This window comes from Nycticebus coucang, chromosome 4 (assembly GCF_027406575.1).
Source record: "Nycticebus coucang isolate mNycCou1 chromosome 4, mNycCou1.pri, whole genome shotgun sequence".
Classification (NCBI taxonomy): Eukaryota; Metazoa; Chordata; class Mammalia; order Primates; family Lorisidae; genus Nycticebus; species Nycticebus coucang.
The window spans coordinates 12,577,809-12,602,651 of NC_069783.1; positions in this window are offsets into that span (position 1 = coordinate 12,577,809).

Below are 24,843 nucleotides of genomic sequence, written 5' to 3' on the forward strand. Positions count from 1 at the left end.
TTTTATTTGGTTTAACTGATGTAAGATATGCAAAGAGATTAGAGTTTCAAGATTACTCTCAGTGTGATAACAATTTATTTTATTTTTATTTTTTTTTATTAAATCATAACTGTATACAATGATATGATTATGGGGCATCATACACTCACTTCATAAACCATTTGACACATTTTTATCACAGTGGTTAACATAGCCTTTCCGGCGTTATCTCAGTTACTGTGCCAAAACATTTACATTCTACATTTACCAAGTTTCGCAAATACCCCTGTAATATGCACCACAGGTGTGATCCCACCGATTCCCCTCCCTCTACCCACCCCCCCCTTTCCCACTTCCCCCTATTGTTAAGTTGTAGCTGGGTTATAGCTTTCATGTGAGAGTCCCAAATTAGTTTCATAGTAGGGCTGTGTACATTGGGTATTTTTTCTTCCATTCTTGGGATACTTTACTAAGAATATGTTCCAGCTCCATCCATGTAAACATGAAAGAGGTAAAGTCTCCATCTTTCTTTAAGGCTGCATAGTATTCCATGGTATACATATACCACAATTTATTAATCCATTCGTGGATCGATGGGCACTTGGGCTTTTTCCATGACTTAGCTATTATGAATTGGGCTGCAATAAACATTCTGGTACAAATATCTTTGTTATGTTGTGATTTTTGGTCTTCTGGGTATATGCCCAGCAGAGGAATTACAGGATTGAATGGCAGATCTATTTTTAGATCTCTGAGTGTTCTCCATATATCTTTCCAAAAGGAATGTATTAATTTGCATTCCCACCAGCAGTGCAGAAGTGTTCCCTTTTCTCCGCATCCACGCCGACATCTCTGGTCTTGAGATTTTGTGATATAGGCTAGTCTCATTGGAGTTAGATGATATCTCAAAGTAGTTTTGATTTGCATTTCTCTGATGATTAAAGATGATGAGCATTTTTTCATATATCTAAAGGCCGTGCGCCTGTCTTCTTCAGAGAAGTTTCTCTTCAAATCCCTTGCCCAGCCTGCGATGGGATCTCTTGTTTTTTTCTTGCTGATGCGTTTGAGTTCTCTGTGGATTCTGGTTATTAAACCTTTGTCAGAGATATACCCTGCAAATATCTTCTCCCATTCTGAGGGCTGTCTGCTTGCTCTGCTTACTGTGTTCTTAGCTGTGCAGAAGCTTTTTAGTTTGATAAAGTCCCAGTAGTGTATTTTTGAAGCTGCTTCAATTGCCCGGGGGGTTCTCCTCATGAAATACTCATCCAGACCAATTTCTTCAAGGGTTTTCCCTGCATTCTCCTCTAGTATTTTTATAGTTTCATGTCTTAAGTTTAAATCTTTAATCCAATGAGAGTCTATCTTAGTTAATGTGAAAGGTGTGGGTCCAATTTCAGTCTACTGCAGGTTGCCAGCCAGTTCACCCAGCACCATTTGTTAAATAGGGAATCTTTTCCCCACTGAATGTTTTTAATTGGCTTGTCAAAAATCAAATAGCGGTAAGTAGCTGGATTCATCTCTTGGTTCTCTATTCTATTCCAGATATCTACTTCTCTGTTTTTGTGCCAATACCATGCTGTTTTCATCACTATCGATTTGTAGTAAAGTCTGAGGTCTGGTAGTGTGATTCCTCCTGTTTTGTTTTTATTTCTGAGTAATGTCTTGGCTATTCAAGGTTTTTTCTGATTCCATATAAAACGAAGTAATGTTTTTTCAAGATCTTTAAAATATGACAGTGGAGCTTTAATAGGGAGTGCGTTGAAATTATATATTGCTTTGGGTAGTATGGACATTTTGATAATGTTGATTCTTCCTAGCCATGAGCATGGTATGTTTTTCCATTTGTTAACATTTTCAGCTATTTCTTTTCTTAGAGTTTCATAGTTCTCTTTATAGAGATCTTTCACGTCTTTTGTTAGGTAAATTCCCAAATATTTCATCTTCTTTGGCACTACTGTGAATGGGATAGAGTCCTTAACTGCTTTTTCAATTTGACTGTTGTTGGTGTATATAAAGGCTACCGATTTATGAATGTTGATTTTGTAACCTGAGACGCTGCTGTATTCCTTGATCACTTCTAGGAGTTTTGTAGTAGAGTCCCTAGTGTTTTCCAGATACACAATCATATCATCTGCGAAGAGCGAGAGTTTGATCTCTTCTGACCCTATATGGATACCCTTGATCGCCTTTTCTTCTCTAATTGTGGTGGCTAAAACTTCCATTACAATGTTGAAAAGCAATGGAGACAATGGGCAGCCTTGTCTGGTTCCTGATCTGAGTGGAAATGATTCCAATTTAACTCCATTCAATATGATATTGGCTGTGGGTTTGCTGTAGATAGCCTCTATCAGTTTAAGAAAAGACCCTTCTAGACCAATTTTCTTGAGTGTTCTGATCATGAAGCAATGCTGGATATTATCAAAAGCTTTTTCTGCATCAATTGAGAGAATCATATGGTCTTTGTTTTTTAATTTGTTTATGTGCTGAATTACATTTATAAATTTACGTATATTGAACCAGCCTTGAGACCCTGGGATAAAACCAACTTGGTCATGATGTATAATTTGTTTGATGTGTTGCTGGATTCTGTTTGTTAGGATCTTGTTGAATATTTTTGCATCTATATTCATTAGTGATATTGGTCTATAATTTTCTTTTCTTGTTGGGTCTTTTCCTGGTTTGGGGATCAGGGTGATGTTTGCTTCATAGAACGTGTTGGGTAGTCTTCCTTCTTTTTCTACCTTTTGGAACAGGTTGAGTAATATAGGTACTAATTCCTCTTTAAAGGTTTGGTAGAATTCTGACGTGAAACCATCTGGTCCCGGGCTTTTCTTTTTAGGGAGGTTTTGTATAGTTGATGCGATTTCTGAACTTGATATGGGTCTGTTCAACATTTCCACTTGATTCTGGTTAAGTCTTGGAAGGTGGCGTGCTTCCAAGTATTGGTCTATTTCCTTCAGATTTTCATATTTCTGAGAATAAAGTTTCTTGTAATATTCATTAAGGATTTTTTGGATTTCTGATGAGTCTGTGGTTATTTCGTCTTTGTTGTTTCTGATTGGTGATATTAGAGATTTTACTCTTTTTTTCCTGATTAGGTTGGCCAGAGGTTTATCTATTTTATTGACCTTTTCAAAAAAACAGCTTTTTGATTTATTGATCTGTTCTATTATTCTTTTGTTTTCAATTTCATTTAATTCTGCTCTAATTTTGGTTATTTCTTTTCTTCTACTGGGTTTGGGGTTGGAATGTTCTTCCTTTTCCAGTTGCGTGAGATGTCCCATTAAGTTGTTAACTTCCTCTCTTTCTGTTCTCTTGAGGAAGGCTTGCAGTGCTATAAATTTCCCTCTTAGAACTGCCTTTGCAGTGTCCCAGAGGTTCTGATAGTTTGTGTCTTCATTGTCGTTTTGTTCCAAAAAATTGGTGATTTCTTTCTTAATCTCATCTCTGACCCAGCTATCATTCAGCATAAGGTTATTTAACTTCCATGTTTTTGTATGGGTATGCAGATTCCTGTTGTTACTCAATTCAAGATTTATTCCATGATGGTCCGAGAAGATGCATGGAATAATTTCTATTCCTTTAAATTTACTGAGGTTAGAGTTGTGACCTAAAATGTGATCAATTTTGGAGTAAGTTCCGTGGGCTGATGAGAAGTATGTGTATTCAGTTTTGTTGGGATGAAATGTTCTGTAGATGTCTGCTAAATCTAAATATTGGATGGTTAGGTTTAAATCTAAGATTTCTTTGCCCAGCTTCTTTCTGGAGGATCGATCCAACACTGCCAAGGGAGTGTTGAAATCTCCAACGATTATGGAGCTGGAGGAAATCAAGTTACTCATGTCTGTTAGAGTTTCTCTTATAAATTGAGGTGCATTCTGGTTGGGTGCATAGATATTAATAATTGAGATCTCGTCATATTGAGTATTACCCTTAACAAATATGAAGTGACCATTCTTGTCCTTCCTTACTTTTGATGGTTTAAAGCCTACTGTATCTGCAAATAAAATTGCAACACCTGCTTTTTTCTGATTACCATTTGCCTGAAATATGGATGACCATCCTTTCACCCTGAGTCTGTATTTGTCTTTTAAGTTGAGATGTGACTCTTATATGCAACAAATATCTGGCTTGAGTTTTTGTATCCAGTCAGCTAACCTATGCCTCTTTAGAGGACAGTTTAAGCCATTCACATTGATGGAGAGTATTGATAAGTCTGGTGGAATTTTGGGTATCGAGTTTTTCAAAGGTCCAGTGGACATTTTTAATCCTTTCGCCAGTGTGGAAGTTGGAGTTTGATCTGAAGTTTCTGAGTGAGTTTACTTTTGTGGTATAGGATTGGGTTGGTCATTGTGGAGGATAGGTCTGAGAACATCCTGAAGAGCTGGTTTACTTATGGCAAATTTTTTCAACATATGAATGTCATTGAAGTATTTAATTTCTCCATCATAGATGAAACTCAGTTTAGCTGGATACAAGATCCTGGGTTGAAAGTTTTTTTGCTTTAGGAGATTAAAAGTTGATGACCAGCCTCTTCTTGCTTGAAAAGTTTCAGCAGAGAGATCTGCAGTTATTCTAATATTCTTACCTTTGTACGTTATAGTTTTCTTTCGCCGGGCTGCTTTGAGAATCTTCTCTTTCATGTTAACTTTAGTGAAGCTAATTATGATATGTCTGGGAGATGGCTTATTGGGGTTGAATCATGCTGGGTTTCTGAAGCTGTCTGCTATCTGAATTTCAGATTCTCTAGGCATGTCTGGAAAATTTTCTTTCATAATTTCATGTAGAAGGGCCTCTGTGCCCTTGGCAGCCACTTCATCGTTCTCTGAAATTCCTATAACCCTTATGTTGTTTTTTTTTCGAATTATCTGAGAGTTCTCTGAGTGAGTGATCCGTTTTTGCTCTCCATTTCTCTTCCTCTTTGAGAGATTGGGAGCGTTCGAAGACTTTATCTTCAATGTCAGAAATCCTTTCTTCTGCTTGCTCCATTGTGTTACTGAGGGATTCTACTGTATTTTTCATATCTTTGAGGGCTGTAAGTTCTTGTTTCAGTGTGTCTAAGTCTTTGGTGGTTTTGTCTTTAAATTCGTTAAATTCTTGAGACAATTTTTGAATTTCTCCTCGAATTCCTAATTCCATTTTATTAATCTTGTCTGCAAACCAAATTCTGAATTCGACTTCTGACATCTCAGCCAGTTGTTTATGAATGGGATCTTCAATCACATCTGCCATATCTTTTCTTGGGGGGGTTGATCTATTCTGGTTATTCATGTTACCAGAGTTTTTCCGCTGATTCCGCCCAATGGTTTACTCCCTTTGGTTTTTCCCCTGGGGTTTTATCGAGGGCCCGTACAGTGTTGTGGCCTGAGAAACTGGGGCCCTGTCTGGTGTGGTGGAGCAAAGTGGTTCTGTCTTGTTTTCAGCTGGTTTCTGTTTGATCCTATTGCAACTTCTACTCTGGCTTGAAGTCTCAGCTGTGTGGAAAAATCAGCAATTAAGTCACCCCGCCTGCCCACCTCTGGCCCCAGTTGGAAAAGGAGAATCAAACCTTCCTACAATCGCACACCCAGGGCACTGCCTGAAAAGTCCTCAGTCTATTAGCCCAGTTCAAAAGGTCCGAATCAACTGTCTCAATCGGCACTTGTCTCGGGTGGAAGGGTTCAAGAGGTCTCTGGGAACTGGATCACAGGAGCCTGGTGACTCCTCTGACACAGCTCACCCCAGTGCAGCGTGGAGTCAGGAGGAACCACCCAGCAAACAGAGCAGTCTGGGAAGGTTGACGTCTCCTTCCCCACTTTGCCCCTCCGTCGGACCCAGTCACTGGTATCTCTGCAGATGGCTAACCCAGTTGCCTGCAGTGAACAGACACTCCAGGGGTTTGCACCTGCCTGAATCGCAAGGAAGTCTGCCAGGCCCCCGCAGACTGCCGCTATCTAGCAGGAGGAGATGGGGCCTGACATCTTTGAGTGTTTTATGCAGGTGATGGGAAGGAGGTGTTCACTCAGGCTTAGCCCCGTCCCTGATGGATGCTGCTAACAGACCAGAACAGAACAGACAACTTTGTGAGGTTCTGTCTCTGTTCCTGTCGTCGCCTACAGAACACGGGCTGTTTTGAGTTCAAACGTCTTTGCTGTTGGAGAATTGCGTCTGAACACCTCTCTGGGTCGGCCCGCCCTGAAAGCTTCCCGGGTTTGTGAGCCGTGTCACCGGTGGCCTCCTCTGGTTGCCCAGGGAGACAGGGGGTGTGGCCTCAGAATATCCAGAAGTGAGCGTTCTGCCGTTAAAGAAAAAATGGCTGTTGATCTACCTCCAGGGAACTGCTGCTCTGGTGTGGGCACTCAGGCGACCCTTTTCTCCTCTGTCCCGCGCCCCAGAGTCAGCACTGAGCGGCCGGCCGCAGTTTGTGCTGGGTCCACACCCCTTAAGAGATCCCCCAAGAATCAGAACTCTTGGGGGATGGGCCCCCAGACCCCGATTGGGAGTGGGGGGGGAAGCTAGAGTTTCATTCAGTTTTACGCAATACTACTGTCCGGGGAGGGCTCCTGCACTGCACCACAGGGAAGTGCCGCCAAGGCTTGATTTCCCCTCAGCAGAGTGCCCTCTCCTCGCTCACGTGTCCCAGAGTCAGCGCTGACCTGACGCAGCTCAGGCACTGTGCACTCCCCTCGAGAAATCACCCAAGGAGCCGAACTCCTGGGGGAATAGGCCCTCAGACCCCGAGTGAGAGTAGGGGTTCTCAGCTCTCAGCGGGGAGGCCAGAGTCTTATTCAGTCTTGGGCCCCGTATGCCCGGGGAGGGTTGGTGCACTGCACCGCAGGGAAGTGATGCGAGGCGTGACTCCCCCTCAGCCCGGTGCCCTCTCCTCACTTGCGCGCCTCAGAGTCAATGCTGACCAGTCGCAACTCGGGGACTGTCCACTCCCCTTGAGAAATCACCCAAGGATCCGAAGTCCTGGGGGACAGGCCTCCAGACCTCAGTGGGCGGGAGGGGAGCGCCGGGGATTCAGGGTTGCCGGCAAAGGATTCCCAAAGTTTTATTCAGCCCTATGTCCGGCAGGAGAACGCCATGGCACCCCAGTAGGGGAGGTAGGTCCAGTTTTTAGAAGATCTCTCCCGTGGAGTGTAGCAGGAGGGCCTTTAATTTCTGCCCGCTTGTTCAATTGTGGGGCTCTTGAGCCGGTCTCATGGGGGAGGGGGACTCCCGTCTGCTTGGTGGTGGATTTTGTACCTTTTGTTTGCGTCCTTGTGATCACAACTTGCCTCAGCGGTGTCGATGTGCGTTCTTCAGCCTTCTCTCTTGGTGAGGCTCAAGTCCACCAGGATACTTACTAAATTCCTGTCCCTTAACTCTCCTTCTGGACGGGAGCCTTTGTTGAAAGCTGGCTTCAGTCCGCCATCTTGTCTCCAATCTCTAACAATTTATTTTAAACCACACCTTGATAAGATCTGTGAAATTCCATTGAAGACCATAGCCAACATACCATTTCATGAATAAAATTCTATTTCTGAAATTCAATTTATTTTTTTAGAGACCTACTTTTATACCAGAGATGAAACAAATATGAGAAAATTGTCACTGGCTTCAACCCCATACCCTTAAAGCGAATGATATTTCTTGTATTATTTGGTGGCTACCAGCCAGGAGGGGAAACATTTTCCAGCCTGACCCCTTCAGGTTTTCTTGGACCTTTCAGATTTCCTCTGACATTGCTCCGACATCTTACTTTATTTAAGGGTTTACATGGAGAAGTAATCTCAGGTTTTTCTTTAATCCCCACATCAACTCTCTCCCTTCAGACAGTAGGTTGGGTTTTCTGAGATTTATTTCCATGTGTTCTCAAGCACATGGCATGTGTACAACATCTGGCTCTCAACTTTGATGCCTGACCCTGAACCAGCCCTCAGAGTCCCCATCCTTCCTCTCCAGTCCTACTGAGCTGCCTTAAGACCACACAAGGAGGTTTCCAGTTACATCTCAAAGTGAGTGAGTAATAAGAACACTTGACAGCTCCCAACTTCACACATTTTGTATTATCTCCACAGCAGCTCAATAAACCTTAGTATGAAAACATTTAACTTGGGTGGTGCCAGTGGCTCAAAGGAGTAGGGCGCGGCCCCATATGCCAGAAGTAGCGTGTTCAAACCAGCCCTGGCCAAAAACTACAAAAAAAAAAAAAAGAAAGAAAAGGAAAGAAAAAGAAAGAAAAGAAAAGAAAAGAAAAGAAAAGAAAAGAAAAGAAAAGAAAAGAAAAGAAAAAAAGAAAGAAAGAGAGAAAGAAAAGAAAAGAAAAAAGAAAAACACTTAACTTGAGTGATACAGGATATGTGGATGACAGTATTTTTTTTTTTTTTTTTTGCAATTTTTGGCCAGGGCAGGTTTGAACCCACCACCTCCAGTATATGGGGCTGGTGTCCTACTCCTTTGAGCCACAGGCGCCGCCCAATAAGAGTAATTTTGTTTTGTTTTGTTTTTTTTTATAGACAGAGTCTCACTTTGTCGCCCTTGGTAGTGCTGTGGCGTCACAGCCCAGAGCAACCTCCAGCTCTTGGGCTTAGGTGATTCTCTTGCCTCAGCCTCCCAAGTAGCTGGGACTAAAGGCACCTGCCACACGCCCTGCTATTTTTTTGTTTGCAGTTTGTCCAGGGCCGGGTTTGAACCCACCACCCTCAGTATATGGGACTGGCGCCCTACTCACTGAGCCACAGGCACTTCCCAAGAGTCATTCTTGTATAATCTAGCAGAATAATCCCTAATGTAGAAGTGAAGGGTCCTAGATCATAGGCGCAGCTTTCCACTAACCAATATGTACGTGTTTATCAGCAGTTTGGCCTAATGAATAAGGGTCAAACATCATTCCACAGACATTTGGGAGACACAATATGGATATGGGGGTAAATGAGAGATGTTACACAGAGATGGGAAGAACGCATAATTCACTGGTAGAGGCAAAGACCTCTGAGTCTGACCTACATTCAAATCATACCTACCTAATTTGTTTGTATCCCTTTGCAAGTTATTAAATATTTTACATACCCCTATAAAATGGAAAAAACTATAATACCATAATCAGAGTTTATTTTGAGTCAAAATGAGAAAACTGATAGTTTCAGGATATGTCTTTGTAAAAGGCAATAAATGCCCTGTATGAAAATCTGATGTGAAGTCATCATATGAGACTTTTAAAAGACATTAGGGAGAAAAAATAACAGAGTTTTACGCTTTATTTTACACCTACTTCCAGACTCTAAAGAAGAAGGAGAAGCTGAGAACAGGAAAATACTCCTATAGAGAGAATGGAATAGGAGGGAGGGCTGGAAGTGCCCGCCCCACTCCACGCTTAAGGAAAGTGAGGATGGTGCTTTCAAGGATCAACATGGGAAACATGCTGTCTCCTGGAGTTTGGGAGGCTTGATGGATTGATGTTCAAGTCCAAATGGGGAGGACATATCTGGTTAGCTAGACTTAGGACAGAGCAAGGAGCTGTCATAGAATTATCCTGAGCTCCAAGTTTGTCAAAACAAAGGAGATGAGGGACACACATGGGTCACTTGTGTTCTTCACAAAGGGTAGAGGAACCTGTCCAAACAAGGCACCTGGAGGACTGAGGAGACCTCAGCATAAAGGATGTGCACTGTGGGATGTTAGCTCCAGAATGAGTTTTAAATGACCATACAAAAGGAAACATGCGCTGGCACTAGAGAAACAGTATATGCGACCCCCCCAGCGAGGAGCAGGGCCAAGTTTCAGGTCAGCAAACATGCTTCTGTGTGGGAAAGAGAAACTGAACACCTGCCAAGCTCAGGGAGCCTGAAAACAGACCCCGCAACACCAAATAAGAATTTCCCAGCATTTTCTTCCTTCCCTTAACATCCCCCCATCAGAACCACTGCACATGCCAACATTTAGAACAAACTCAATGATTTCTATTACTATATCCGAATGTACTGTTTGTATTATCTGAAAGTGAGCGGAAAAGTAATTCCATCTGCCATAAATTTTAATCATAAAATGTCTTGTAGAGTGGGAACATTGTGTTTCTTTGCTATGGTCACTGTACAATCAATTATTAAACTATACATTTTTTATTCCCCTACTTTTGTGTATGGGCTCTATATTTTGCCATAAGAAGGATTTTCATTCTCAAATTTATTGCAATTATTGACAAAAAATTCCTGTGTGTATATATTTTCCTTTGCATTTACTAATGAATTAATGTCTCTTCAACAAAATAGAAATATAGCAATAATATTTATAACTTGCCTTGTGACATGCCCGGTACTTTAATGAATTATCTCAGTGAGTCATTGCAAAAATCTTATCATGTATGTATTATTCTTTCTGTTAATTCTGCCATTTTGCAATGACAATTTTACATAGATAAATAGGCAAACAGATGGGTCTGATATTATAGCTTGTGTGTTAAATTAATGCACCGATGTGCCTTCTGGATTGGTAGGGAACTACCAAAGGATATGAATAATCACATCTATATGTATGACATATAGAGATGCTATGTAGATAAAATTATATATAATTTTAGAAAGGTAATTAGAGCTGTATAACCCACAATTATGCAATTTCTGAAAGTATTCTATTTTAAGTGAGTAAAAAAATATCTACCGGCTCGAACAGTTAAAAACAAAACATTCTTTTACTTTTCATTGACCACAGCCCAATATAAATAAATACATCATTAGTGAACACGCAGATTATTTTATCCTGCCTACGAACTAATACGACCTCTTTTGCTTGAATCTTTTCATGAAACGCCAACCACTGTTTCGAGAAATCACTGGCTGATGTTTTCAGGCTGCTGTGATATTTAAAGTTCGTTTCATGAACACTGTTGTGGTGACAACATCACCAAACCACTTGATTAAAATTATACTGCTTCTGCTTATAGTTGAGTCCTTGAGCAAGCTGTTACTATCTCTATGCCTCAGTTTCTCAAATGGAAAATGGGGACAATGGCAGTATTTCCCTACTAGAGTTGATACAAAAAATTAAGTAGGATAATAAAAGAATGTAGAACTATACCTGACACACACACATATATATGAAGTCTGTAGTCCCCAGGTCCATGGCTTGTTAGCAACCAGGCTGCACACCAACAGGTGATCAGTGGTCTAGTGAGCAAAGCTTTATCTGTATTTACAGCCACTCCCCATTGCTTACATCACCACCTGAGCTCCGCCTCCATTCATATCAGCAGTGGCATTAGATTCTCACAGGAGCATGACCCCTCCTGTAAACTGTGCATATGAGGGTTGTAGTTTGCAAGCTTCTTATGAGAATTTAATGCCTGATGATCTGAGGTGGAGCTGAAGTGCTGATGCTAATGCTGGGGAGTGCTTCAAATACAGATTATCATTACCAGGGAGGTTTGACCACACAGAGATCATAATGAACGCATTGTTTGCAGACTCATACAAAAACAATCACCTTCCTACCCCTTCTGTAGAAAAATTTTCTTCCATGAAACTGGTCCATGGTGCCAAAAACATTGGGGACCCTACTGTAGGTGTTAATACACTTGCTTTTATTATTATTAAAAGAAAGCATGTATTAAGCATCATCTATGTGCCAAACACTGTTTTATATTATTAACAAATTTTGTTTCATTCAATTGTCACTTCTCTGAAAATGATGTGGTTATTATCTCCTTTTTGGATAAAGAAACCAAGACACAGGAGGTCTAAAAAAATAATTGAAGTCTGCAATCAATAAAGATGGGAATTCACTTTCTGGCAGTTTGAGCCCATCCTTACAGCCCATACAATATGTTAGATCACTATTAACATATAACTGATTTTGTTTGTGCTCTATGGGCCTAAATAATCAATAAATTCTCAGTGAAGGCAACAGGCAACAGTTATCAAATCATCTTCACAATTTGTGGTTTAAAATGATTTGGTTTAAGAAATCTGGAAAACAAGGTTATTAGAATTGGGACTAACAAAGAATCAATAATTTCTGAATCAGAGGCCCCATTTATATATTAAATTTATGTGGGCTTTCAGATTACAATTTTCTTATTTCTGAATTCACACTTTAGTTATAGAAGTTTCAGATTCTCCAAATCACATTTTCAATAGCTGGAGTCTATATTATACAAAAACTCACATTATGATTCATCTCCAGAGAGTCAATGCTATCTTATGGAAATAACACTGAAATTTTACTAGCTTAAGATAAGATAAATAGAGAAAAACACATAAAAACCCTAATATTTGTATTTGCTATCAATATAATGTATATGCATAAACATCTGTAAAAGCAGACGGTATGTATAATAATAATCATTTTTGTGGAAATAAAATAAGCAAATTTTTTCTTACTATTGTTTTATCTCCTATTAATACAATTAATTCAATATTGCAACAGTTTTGAAAATGGAAGTCTACACTGGGTATCAAAAGACCATGTTACAATAACAAGCATTGTCAAGCTCTAATGTCTCTGAGTTCTGTCGCTAAATAAAAAATAGGAAATTATGAAGCTTAGAAAGAGATATGATTTACACAGGGCTATTGTAAATTATCAAATGAGATAATTTAAATGAAAAGACTGAAATTGATAAATAATTCAACAAATTATAAACTTCTATTTTGCCCAATCCCAATAACTATGATTAGATTATGATCAATACACATAGGAATTTTACCTATAGCACCCATACATGAAAGCTGTATTTGCCTTACAACAGAATACTGGTGTTCTATATATGGTTGTTAGAGAAGGTGAGGAAGTGTGTGACATGCAGCTAGCTGACTCATGCATAATAAAGCAGTGCTATGCATTTTTTTCAAGTAGAGTTTTAAAAGCCATATTTGAAAACTAAATGATACATAATTATGAATACATATAATCCATCAATAAGCCTGATAACTTGAATCTAACAACCCTCTAAAGAAAAGCACAAATATAAGAAAAAATACGATAAATAACTGATGAAGCTTTAAGAAATAAAAATAGTGTCTGAAATTTTAAAAACTTAACAAAATAAGATTAACATTGGACTGAATATTTCAAAAGAAAAAATACTGGCCTTGAAGGTGCAGCAAGAATGTTCATTGAAAAGGCAGTGCTTTAAGTGGAAGTTTTAGAAGGTAAATGATCACTAAACTGTTTTTATTTTAACAGAAAAAAAAGAAAAAGAAAAGGCAGTGCTAAACAAAATACTCACATACAAAAAAATGAACATAGCTTTGGGGAATAAAATATGGATAAATGTCAAGTTGTCTGAAATGTGTAACTGAGTTCCAGAAAGGTAACAGGGCAGAGAAATATTTTTAAAAACAATGGCTGAAACATTTGATGAAAACTACAAAATTATAGTTCCAAAAAAATTGATGAACTTTGAGAAAACCACAGCAAAGCACACGATGATCAAATGTTGAAAACCAAAAAGAAGGACAAAAATCTTAAAAATTTCTTTCTCTCTATAGGGAGAAACAAAAATAACATCCCTCAGAATTGGGGAAGATATTTGCAGGTTATGTTTCTGACAAAGCTTTGATATCTAGACTCCCCAGAGAATTCAAACTAATTAACAAGAAAAGAAAAAGTGATCCCATTTCATTGTGGGCAAGAGCCTTGAACAGGTGCATGGCCTAAAGACACATGAAGAAATGCTCACCATCTTTAATCATCAGAGAAATGCAAATAAAAACCACTTTGAAATATCATCTAACTCCAGTAAAAGTAGCCCACACAACAAAATCCCAAAACTATAGAAGTTGGCATGGATGTAGAAAAAAGGAAACACTGCACCACTAGTGTAAATGCGAGCTAATACATTCCTTTTGGAAAGAAGTTTGGAAATGCTTAGGGGACTAAAAGTAGACCTGCCATTTGATCCTGCAGGTCCTCTACTAAGTATATATCCAGAAGATCAAAAATCATTTCACAATAAAGAAATTTGCACCTGAATGTTTATTGCAGCCCAATTGATAATTGCCAAATCATGGAAGAAGCCCAAGTGCCTATCAACCCATGAATGGATTAATAAACTGTGGTATATGTACATCATGGAATATTATGAAGCCATAAAAAGATGGAGACTTTGTCTCTTTTATTTACCTGGATGAAGCTGGAACATATTCTTCTTAGTAAAGTATCTCAAGAATGGAAGAAAAGTATCCAATGTACTCAGTACTGTTATGAAAGCAATATATAATCACCCACATTTTCATACAAAAGGTAAAACACAACTATAGCCCAGGATAAAGGAAGGAAGAAGGAGAAGGCAGGGGAAAGGGAAGATCGGGTGGAGGGAAGGTTGGTCCTCACCTATGGTGGGGTCTCACCTATAGTGCCTAGAGCAAGGGTACATGTCAAATCTATTAAGAGTAGGGTATAAATGTCTTAACACGATAATTAAGTAAATGAGGTGAAGGCTATGTTGACCAGTTCGATGTAAACATTCCAAATAGTATATAAAATCAGCACCTTGTACCTCATAAATGCATTCATATACAGAGTTATGATTTAATAAAAAAATTGTTAAAAGAAAAAAAAGAATGACTTAAAACTATTAAATAGGAGGACAGTGGAATAACAAACTCTTTGAAGTGCTGAAATTTAAAAAAAGATCAAACAACAATTACATACCTAGTCAACATACCATTCAAAAATAAAGGTGAATCAAAGCTTTTGTCAAACAAAACTTCATTATCAATAAATATAAACTAAAAAATTAAATTAAGTTTTTCAAATCAAATAAAAATATTATTGGAAATCTGGATCTATGCATGGACATGTAGAGTGTAGGATCCAAAAATTGTGTATAAATTATTTTTCTCATTTTTAAATGTATTTTAAACGATCATTGACTTTTCATAACAAGGATAATGACAATACATTATGGAGTTTGCAACACATGGAGAACTTAAAATATATGAGAATAATATCCCCCAAATCAGAATTTAAAGTCCATTATAGGCAAAGTGGTATAGTGTCATTTGAAGGCAAATGTTGTAAGTTAAAGGTGGATTTTGAAAACTCACAACAGAAAAGATACAATAAAAATGCAAAGTTATAAGAAATAATACAATGATAGAAATGAAATATAATCTTAAAAATGCTTAGGTAATCTTTCTGGCAGAAAAATAAAAGGAACAAAGAACAGATGACATAAATAAAAAGCTAAAATTATGATGGTAGTTCTTAATCAAATCATAGTAATTGTACTCAATAAAATGGTCTAAGTACTCCTATTAAAAGACATTTATTACCACACTAAATAAAAAGCAACACCCAAACTAGTGACTGCATAAAAGTCAATTTGAATTGAAAATTAGATATACTCTAATTTTAGAAAAAGATAACTAATGTAAACACTAACAAATAAGATAACTGAAATTTCTATATTAATATAATATAGAGTATGTTGTAGGAAAATAAATAATGCCAGGTACACAGTGAGAAATTTCTCAATGACAAAGGAGACCATACACTTGAGGTTATATAATTCTAGGTGTTTGAATATGCTGTAACAGGGTTTTTAAATACCTGTAGCTAAAGCTGACATATAGGAGAAATAGACAAATACTATTCTTCACAAATTTTTTAAAGATTAAAACAAGATTGAATATGTTCTTTAACTATGAAATAATTAAATCTGAAGGCAACAATAATTAAGCATAGGGAAAAGCCAAAAAAAATTGGAAATTATACAACTTACTGCTAAACAAATCCTGGACCAAAGAAAAAGTTATCAGAGAAAATAGAAAATATTGTGACTGAATGATAATGAGAACATAAATACCCAAATTAGTAGGATGTCGCTAAAGTAGTACTTAGTGGGAAATTGGAGCTTTGCGTACTTGTAAGAAATAAGAAAATTCTACAGTAAATGATGTTAGCTTCAAAAATGAGAAGCAGAAAAGCAAACAATCAAAATGAGTAAAATGATTTATACATACACATAAACATAGAGCTGACCTTTGAACAAAGCAAGGTGCAGGATTCAGAGGCATTAACTCCTACTCAGTCAAAAATCCTGGTACAATTTTTGGCTACACCAAAATGTAACTACTAATAGCCGATGTTGACCACAGCCTTATTGATAACGTAGACAGTTGATGATCACATATTTTCTGTGTTATATGTATTATATGATATATTCTTAAAATGTAGTAAGTTAGAACGAAGAAAACTTTATGAAGAACATCATAAGAAAGAAAAAAACGCACTAAGTGGAACTGGATTTCGTCTTCCTCAACTTCTCATTGAATAGACTCAGCAGACGGAGAAAGTGGAAGGGTTGTTTTTTTTCTCTTAGGGATGGCACAGATGGAAGAAAATATGTGTGATTCAAGTGTGAACTGTGTGTGTGTGCATGTGTGTGTGTTTGTTAACAGAAATCGATGAAATAAGAAACAGTTAAGCAATAGAAAATAGTCAAATGTTAAAAATAGAACAAAGAAATCAGTAAAGGCAATGAAATTTCAGTTAGCTAAATTAAAATGAAAAGAAAGAAGATAAAATCTAGCAGTATTTCACGAATGAAAGGTATCACCAAGATTTTATACACTAATGTTTCAGTACAAAGATTTAAAAAAAAAAAACTTTATGTCAATAAATCTGATAAATAAAATAGAAAAGTTCTGTGAAAGACATGGCTTGACAGAATTGAATTAAGCAAAATTAAAACTTTAATACCTCTGCATATATTTTAAAAAATGAAATAGCAATTAACCACACCCCAGAAATAAACAGACAAAAGAATAAAAACTAACATACAATAACTGCTACTGAGCCTAGATTGTTTCACAGATGAATTTTATCAAGCGTTTAAGGAACACTGAACATATTAAACATTCAAGAAATAGAGCATGAGGAAATAGTTACCAACTTTTCATAAAGCCACCACCTGATGTTAAAACCAAGCAAAGATATAATCAGAAAACTATAGAACATTTTGCTCTCTGAACCCAGAGGCATAGATTCTTATCAAAATATTAGCACACTAAATCTATCAAATGTAAAAAGATTAATGCACCAGGACCAGTGGTGTTTATTCTAAGAATGCAAGGCTGAATCAACATTTAAAAAACATATGCAAAATGTCTATAAAGCCCTTACTAACATTAGGTTAATAGAAAACTATAGGATACCAAAAGATGCTGGAAAAAAGTTTGACAAAATTCAACTCTCTTTCATTAAAAACAACAACAATGAAAGAATAAGCAGGAATTCCCTCAACAAAGTAAACTCTGACTATGAAACACAACACAATCACAAATAAATAAAACCTACAGTTTTTATTGCAAAAACATTGCTTTTATTGTGAAACCCTAAATGCTTTCTCCTCAAGAGCAGAAGAAAAGAAACTCTTTTCATCTTTCCTATTAAATATCATATATGAGATCCTATGCAGTATAATAAGACAAGAAAAATACATAAAAATCAAATAACTGGATGAAAATCGAAAGCATTATGCTGAATGAAGGAGTCAGACACTGTAGCACAACACTATATGAATGCATCTCTATGAAAGTCTAGAAGAGACAAACGGCACATTTGGGGTGATGGAAATATTCTTTATCTTGAACTGGTAATGGTTATATAAATATATAAACAGCATTGAAAGTCTCACTTAAACTGTACATTTTGTGTTTTTAATTTACAACTCAGCATAGTTGATTGAAATTATTTGTTAAGTCCAGATATGCAGCCTAATTCCAAAACTCAAGATTCTTTATGATCATCTGGAATGGGGTGACTTTTATTTCTACTAAAGAGAACCTCCAAAGGATCTCTTTTTTCTGTTTTCCTTTTTCACCATATCCAGGCCCAGAACACTTTCCTATTATGGTATTTTTGTTTCCTTTCGAGCTACAATAAACACTCTGTTGTAACTAGGCATTTAAAATTTTAATTTGTTTAGGGCGGTGCCTGTGGCTCAAAGGAGTAGGGCGCCAGCCCCATATGCCAGAGGTGGCAGGTTCAAACCCAGCCCTGGCCAAAAAAACTGCAAAAAAAAAAAAATAATAATCTGTTTAAATTACCGTAGGAAAAAAGAACATTTTTATACAGGAAAACATTGAAAATCAATTAAAAAAGAAGTCTGTTTGCAGCTTTGATGCATTATCAGGGTCCATATTTAATTAAATACTATCTTCATTGAGGATGCATTTTTCCTCTGTTTTCTTGTCCTCCTTTTTGCAAGCTTAGATTAGTGGTAGTTTTGTTGAATGCTAGCCTATTTTCTTTTTGCTGTTTGTTGTTTTATGCTCTTCTTGTCTCTAAAATTCTACATACTATGGGTTATCAATAAATGTCTGGATGAACTAAGAAAAAAGTGAAGGGATGATGATAAATATTTATTCATTATATTTTGCCCTGTTCTCTTTAGGATTCTTGACCTATGCAGAAACATGCTGGCCATTTTTAGTTTCTGAATCTTCTTAACTGATTTTATTTTGCATTACAGCTTGCCCTGGAAATGTGTTAAAATCTTGCATAGGTGACAAATTCTATGTCACATCTGGCTTCTGCAAAAAGTCCCTACACAATGTTAGCTCTATCTGCATATACTCATATCTATATCTTCTGTCAGTAGAAAGAAATGAAGCTCTTACTACTGAGAATTAGAGTTCTAACACCCTACTATAGTAATTTTGAGGAGAATTTTCCATTTTTCACTTTTTTTTCTATTTTGAAGGAGATGGAAGCCACTTCTATTGTTCATTATGCTCTGTCCCCCAAAATAGTTGCATACAAATTGTTTTATTCATTATCTATAATACTATTCTACCTGTATTGTATTCCTCAGAAACTTTAACAAGTCCAATCAAAATCACATAAATATCATAAAATTTTCTTCTTGCAGACCTCTTTCTGTAAATTTCTACAAACTTTTATTACCACACTCTCTTTGGAAATAACTCAGTTAAAACTCTAAGGGGAAATATTTATTGCAAGTGATTAATTACTACTGTAAATAGGATACAACTAGCCTTGTATTAATCAAAAAGAAGAAGAAGAGAAAGACTATTAGATTGAAGAACAGAAAACTCAATGAAAATGGAAATCAAGTTTCCCATGGGTGCATAAGACAGTAACCTAGTACACCCAATCAAAGAAGGTTATCATCTACTCTACAGTCTACTGTGGCAGATTACAAAAGAGGCACAAATTCTCCCTCTTCCCTTTTGCAATATGATGTTTCATCTCCTTCCTTCAAGATTGGGGTCTGTTTCTTGAATTCTTGAATCTGAACTAGTGTGACGGAAATATGATGAAAGCAGAGAATTAAAATCATGTATACATTGTAACATGCCCTCTCTTGATGATCTCTGAACCTTGAAACCAAGTTACAAAGCAAAGACTAATCTGATTAATGATGAACAAAACGTCTCCTAGTATCCCTATTACTCTGGCAAACAGTTTGATGGTTGTCTGACATGTACATGAGCCCACCCTACATCATCCATCCATGACCTGACCTGTCAGCTGTAAAATGTGCAGCCACACAACTGATAAAGATGGAAAAGAGTCAAAAATTCCATTTGTCTATACATTTCAGATGTGGGAGGTAGATAGGTGATCTCTCCACTTACCCTCCGATGCAGGGTAAAGCATGCAGGTGGGCCATCCATGCAGCTCCTGCAAGATCACCAAACAGTCTCACCAGATCACCTAAGAAGGCAACCCAGTCAGGAGAACATCAACAGAATCCCCATCACTGTATGGGGGGATCAGCAGAACATGTGGGTTAAAACCTTTGGACTCCCTATCAGCAGTGTAGACTAGGGAAGTTAAGATGTCTGCCCTGCAGAGACAAAATCTGCTTTCCCTCTCCCCTTTTCTAAATATATGTTATTAAACTTTTCCAGACATTCCATTACCTTATGTTCCTGATTACCCCACCTTCCTAGGAGCCAAGGGAGGATTCCATCTAATCTTACTTTTAAATTTTACCAAGCATCCATTCTTGAACAAATGCTTTATATTTGAGCACAATAAAAGACCCCTGAGAAATTGAAACGAGGCTACACTGCCTCAATCTGCCACTCAGTGCATGAGACAGTATAAGCCTCTCCAGACTTCTCAGACTTCATGCATTAAGTTGGTGTGAAGCCTCCTTTTTCCTTCAGCACTGTCTCCCTTCTTATCCCTCAGTCTGGGTTGAGGTCCCACAGGAACCCCAATATTCAGTTTAAATACTTGACTGTAAAACATTCATAAAGCCTAAATCATTATAACCTCATGTCAATTTAATAAACACTTATCAAACGCTTGTTAGTTAGAAAATGAGTAATACAATCGTAGAGACAAGTAATAAGAATTATATTTACATTAATATAGCATGAAATCACCATAATTTTATGATCTATGTTGTCAAATATATTCTAAATGGACTTCAAAGTCACTATCTGTATTAAAGATCTATGTGAGACCCCAGTGAAAAAGTGTGTAGCACGTAACTTTGGAAAACAGGAAGTAGAACATATGATGTACTTAGTGCAGGTGGTCTCCCAGTAGGACAGCATTTTCACTTCATTTTTTGCATTGCTTTAATATAGTATGCATTATTACTATGATATTCTTCTCATTAGTAAGCAAAAGTATCTTCTAAGAAAGTGGAAAAGCTATAACGACTGCAAGTGCCCCAGCCTGTACTCAATCAAGCCCCATCCCTTTCTGCATTTTTCTTGGCATCTTAGGAGAAAAACCAGGGATGCTAATTCTCAGAATTCCCGTTTTCATAAATTCAACTAATGAGGGTCCCCAGAATATTTGGAAACAAGTGAGAAAGAAAATCTCCTGTTTCCCCACAGTAGCCGCAGGCAGTGTATATATTGGATTCCTTGATTCATTGTAATCTCTCTGTATATGAACACCAGAGATCATATCTATTGCATGTAGGAAACTAAGAACATAGAGGTGGCTTCCCTTGGCTTCCAGGGACCTCCTGAGAACCACCCACTTATAGGTATTGGGGCACCTGGTATCACTGACTATAGGTACTTCTGATCCTACACTTTGGGGTTTCTTAAAAGGAAAGTCCTGACTGTTCTACTTTCCCCTAGACCTAATTCCATATGTTAAATATCTATCCAACAAAATTACCTACTATGCTTTTGTTCCTGAAATGCTTCAACTGCTAGTTTTTGTTATTGCAAATGATATTAGAGAAACAGAGCCTCAGTGATAAGAATGTAGGATTAAATTCTCAGACTTGGTTAGAAGTAGAGGCAGACATGACCACAGCAGCCATATAAAATGGAGCATATATTTACATGAAATATCGTGACACATAGTTACTTATAATTTTCCCTGTATTTTCTTAGAATGAAGAACCCTTTGAAGACAAGGCATAGAGAAATCAAGTGGGTGTTGAAATATAATGCTATAAAGTAGACATCAAGTGGGCTTCTTACCGCTCTGAAGAGCTTCAAGAAAGAAGATTATGTGTAGTTCTATAACTTCTTAACATTTATGATCTGATTCTCACTTTGACTGATTTTAGTACTTACCGATAAGAAATGTGACAATTTCAGGAGCATGAAAATTCAGGGGTTTATGCAAGTTAGAAAAATTAAAACTTTTTTAGAAATATAGAACTGACTAACCTGATTCAAAAAGAGGCAGCAGGCCTTGATTCATACTTTCACTTTGTTAGTAACAATGGCTATATGACTCTGAAAAAAACAACTTAATCTTCCTATAACTATTAAAAAAAGGTAGAGGTAAAGATGCAGAAGCCCATCTTTGAGCTCAGAACAGAGAGTTTTAAAGATGTGAAAGCAGTAACCTCAACCATGTGTTCAAACTTAAATGGTGCTACAAATACTTTCCACAGGGAGGCAGTTCTGTTTCTCATATCCTTATAATTGGTTATCTGCCTCTTCGTTCTAGCTTGCCAAACCTGACATTAATCTTGTAGAGGGGCAAAGCTTTTAAACAATTTATCTTTTCAAAAGACACCATGATTTCCTGCTGAACACAGAATAAACCTAAACTCATCATCCTAGCATTCAAGACTTCCATGATGGGAATTACTGGATTAATGTACTATTATCCCAGCTATTTTTTCTCACACTGGAAAATAGTCATCTTGTTAATTGGTACATTGGATAGTTTGTTCAATCCTTCAAAAAGCTTTTATTGACTTTCAATGTGCCAGTTACTGTATGAAATTCTAGGGTAATCAGTAAATAAAGCACAGTCCTTACCTTTTAAAGAGCTTATACGTTATCACTAAAGACAGAAATATAGGGAGAGGAGTACATATGGTGTGATAGATGTTATAATGTAGGCTTACATAACAAGTTGTAAGAACCACATGGCAGCACCTAACTACTATTCAACATAGTGCTGGAAGTTCTGTCAATCCAATCAGGCAAGAGAAGGAGATAAAGGGCATCCAAATGGGAGCAGAGGAGATCAAATTCTTGCTCTTTGCTGACAGAGAAAGCCATGAGATAAAACTAGCATCTTACACCCACATGATACTTGATAAACCAAATAAGAACATAAACTTGGGAAAAGAACTCCTATTCAATAAATGGTGTTGGGAGAACTGAATAACCACATGTGATATATTGAAACTGGACCTTCACCTTGCACTACTTAAAAACATTTATTCAAGATGGATAAAAGATTTAAATCTCAGGCATGGAACAATAAAAATCCTCGAAGAAAATGTTCAGAAAATACTTGAAGATATCAGCCTGGGGAAAGATTTTATGAAGAAGACTTCTGTGGCAATTGCAACAACAACAATAAACAAATGGGACTTAATTATACTGAAAAGCTTGTATATAGCTAAGAGAACAACAACCAAAGCAAATAGACAATCTTTAGAATGGGAAAAGATAATTGTATATTACAAATGGGACAAAAGTTTGATAACTTTTGATAACAGAGAACTCAAATAAATCAATTTAAAAAAGCCAACAATCCCATCTATCACTGGGCAAGAGACATTAATAGAACCTTCTCTAAAGTAGATGAATGGCTAATAAACATATGAAAAAAAATGACCATTGTCCCTAATCATCAAAGAAAAGCAAATCAAAACTACCCTGAGATAGCACCTAACCCCATTGAGAATAGCCCATGTCACAAAGTCTGAAAGCTGCAGATGCTGGTGTGGATGTGGAGAGAAAGGAACACTTTTACACTGTTGGTGGGACTGTAAACTAATGCAACCTTTTTGGAAGGAAGTATGGAGAATCTTCAAAGAACTCAAATTACACCTCCAATTTGATCCTGGAATTTCATTACTGGGTTATCTACCTAGAAGAAAAAAAAAATCCTTTTATCAAAAGAAATTTGCACTACACTGTTTATTACAGCTCAATTTACAAAGAACCTAAATACCCACCAGCCCAGGAATGGATTAACAAGCTATGGTAACAGTCATCAAAAAAAATGGAGACTTTACATCTTTTGTATTAACCTTAATGAAGTGGAACACTTTCTTCTTAGTAAAGCATCACAAGAATGGAGAAGCAAGAATCCAATGTACTCAATTCTAATATGAAGGGGAGTAGATGAGCTAGTCAAGGGGTGGGGTTGGAAAATTAGGTAGTGAGGAGAGGAGGGAGGAAAATGGGAGGGTCAAGGTGTATGGCACACCTCTTGGGATCAGTACCCAATTATAAGAGGGACTTTATCTAACAAATGCAATCAGTATAACCTAATTCTTTATACCCTCAATGAATCCCCTGTCCCCCCACCAAAGAAAAGTAAAACAAAGATGGAAGCAATTAAAAGAACCAAAGATTTTGATTATTTAATTTCATAAATAAATAATAGAACTCATTTGTGACATGACATATATTAAACACCAAACATCGTCACCCATTTACCATATCATACCAATTTTAGATATAGTCATAAGGAACTTATTTACATGGGTCATTAACAAAAGTTTTGAGATACACAGAAATTAAGAAACATAAAATTCACACAGACAGAAACACATAAAGTTCTCCCCACCATACTGATAAGCTGAGCAAGTTCAAACATGCACAGGTGAATCAGAAAGGATGCTACTGTGAACTTGGAAATGAAATAATAGACCATAACATTCTGTCTCAGAATTTTCATAGTGAGCCACAAAGGAAAGCCCATTCGAAATAATGTTATTTCTCTTTTCTTCTTAAAGGAAATTGAGAATTTTAAGTAAATTTAAAACTCCCGTATTTATATGCATATATTAATAATCAGTGTTTTATCTTTGCAAACCCAGAACGACACTTGAGACCAGAATTTTCCAGGATTCTCACTAAAGAGCCAGGAACTTGGCAGTGAGCTTCGGGATCTTCAACTGAAACCTGGAGGTTCAAGAGAGGTGATAAACTTCAGAAGCCATTTTTTTCACATGCTCAGCATGGATGTGTAACTTCATTATGAGTGAAAAGATTTCCTTCTTCCATATTTTCTTGTCACTGAGAGTGTTCTAAGCCCAAGTGCATTATAGAGAAATATGTGACCAGCCATCAAATTTGTGGGCATAGCCTTCTCTGATTGAAGGTAGGGCAGTTGGACAAGTCTTTGAGCGCCTTCACCAGACCAAGCTAACATATTTTATATGCTTTTGGGATAAGGACAGAAGGACTCACCCTCCACTTCCAGGGAGACCTATGAAAAAAATAACTTCCCTGTATTTCTGAAGCTCAAGAGCCTTTCCTGACTCACCCCCACCTATGGAATTTTACTCAAACGTTTTCATTTATTTGATAACTGTGAAAGTATAATTCTTTTAAGATTTTCCTACCCTAAAGCAAAAATCAGAATCAGATATGTCTGTTAATTTCTCTGGGCAGTTAGCAAGATTCAGTACAGCTTCCCCTTCTACCTGTGCTAACTATATAATCACATATATTATAGACTGTTACAGAA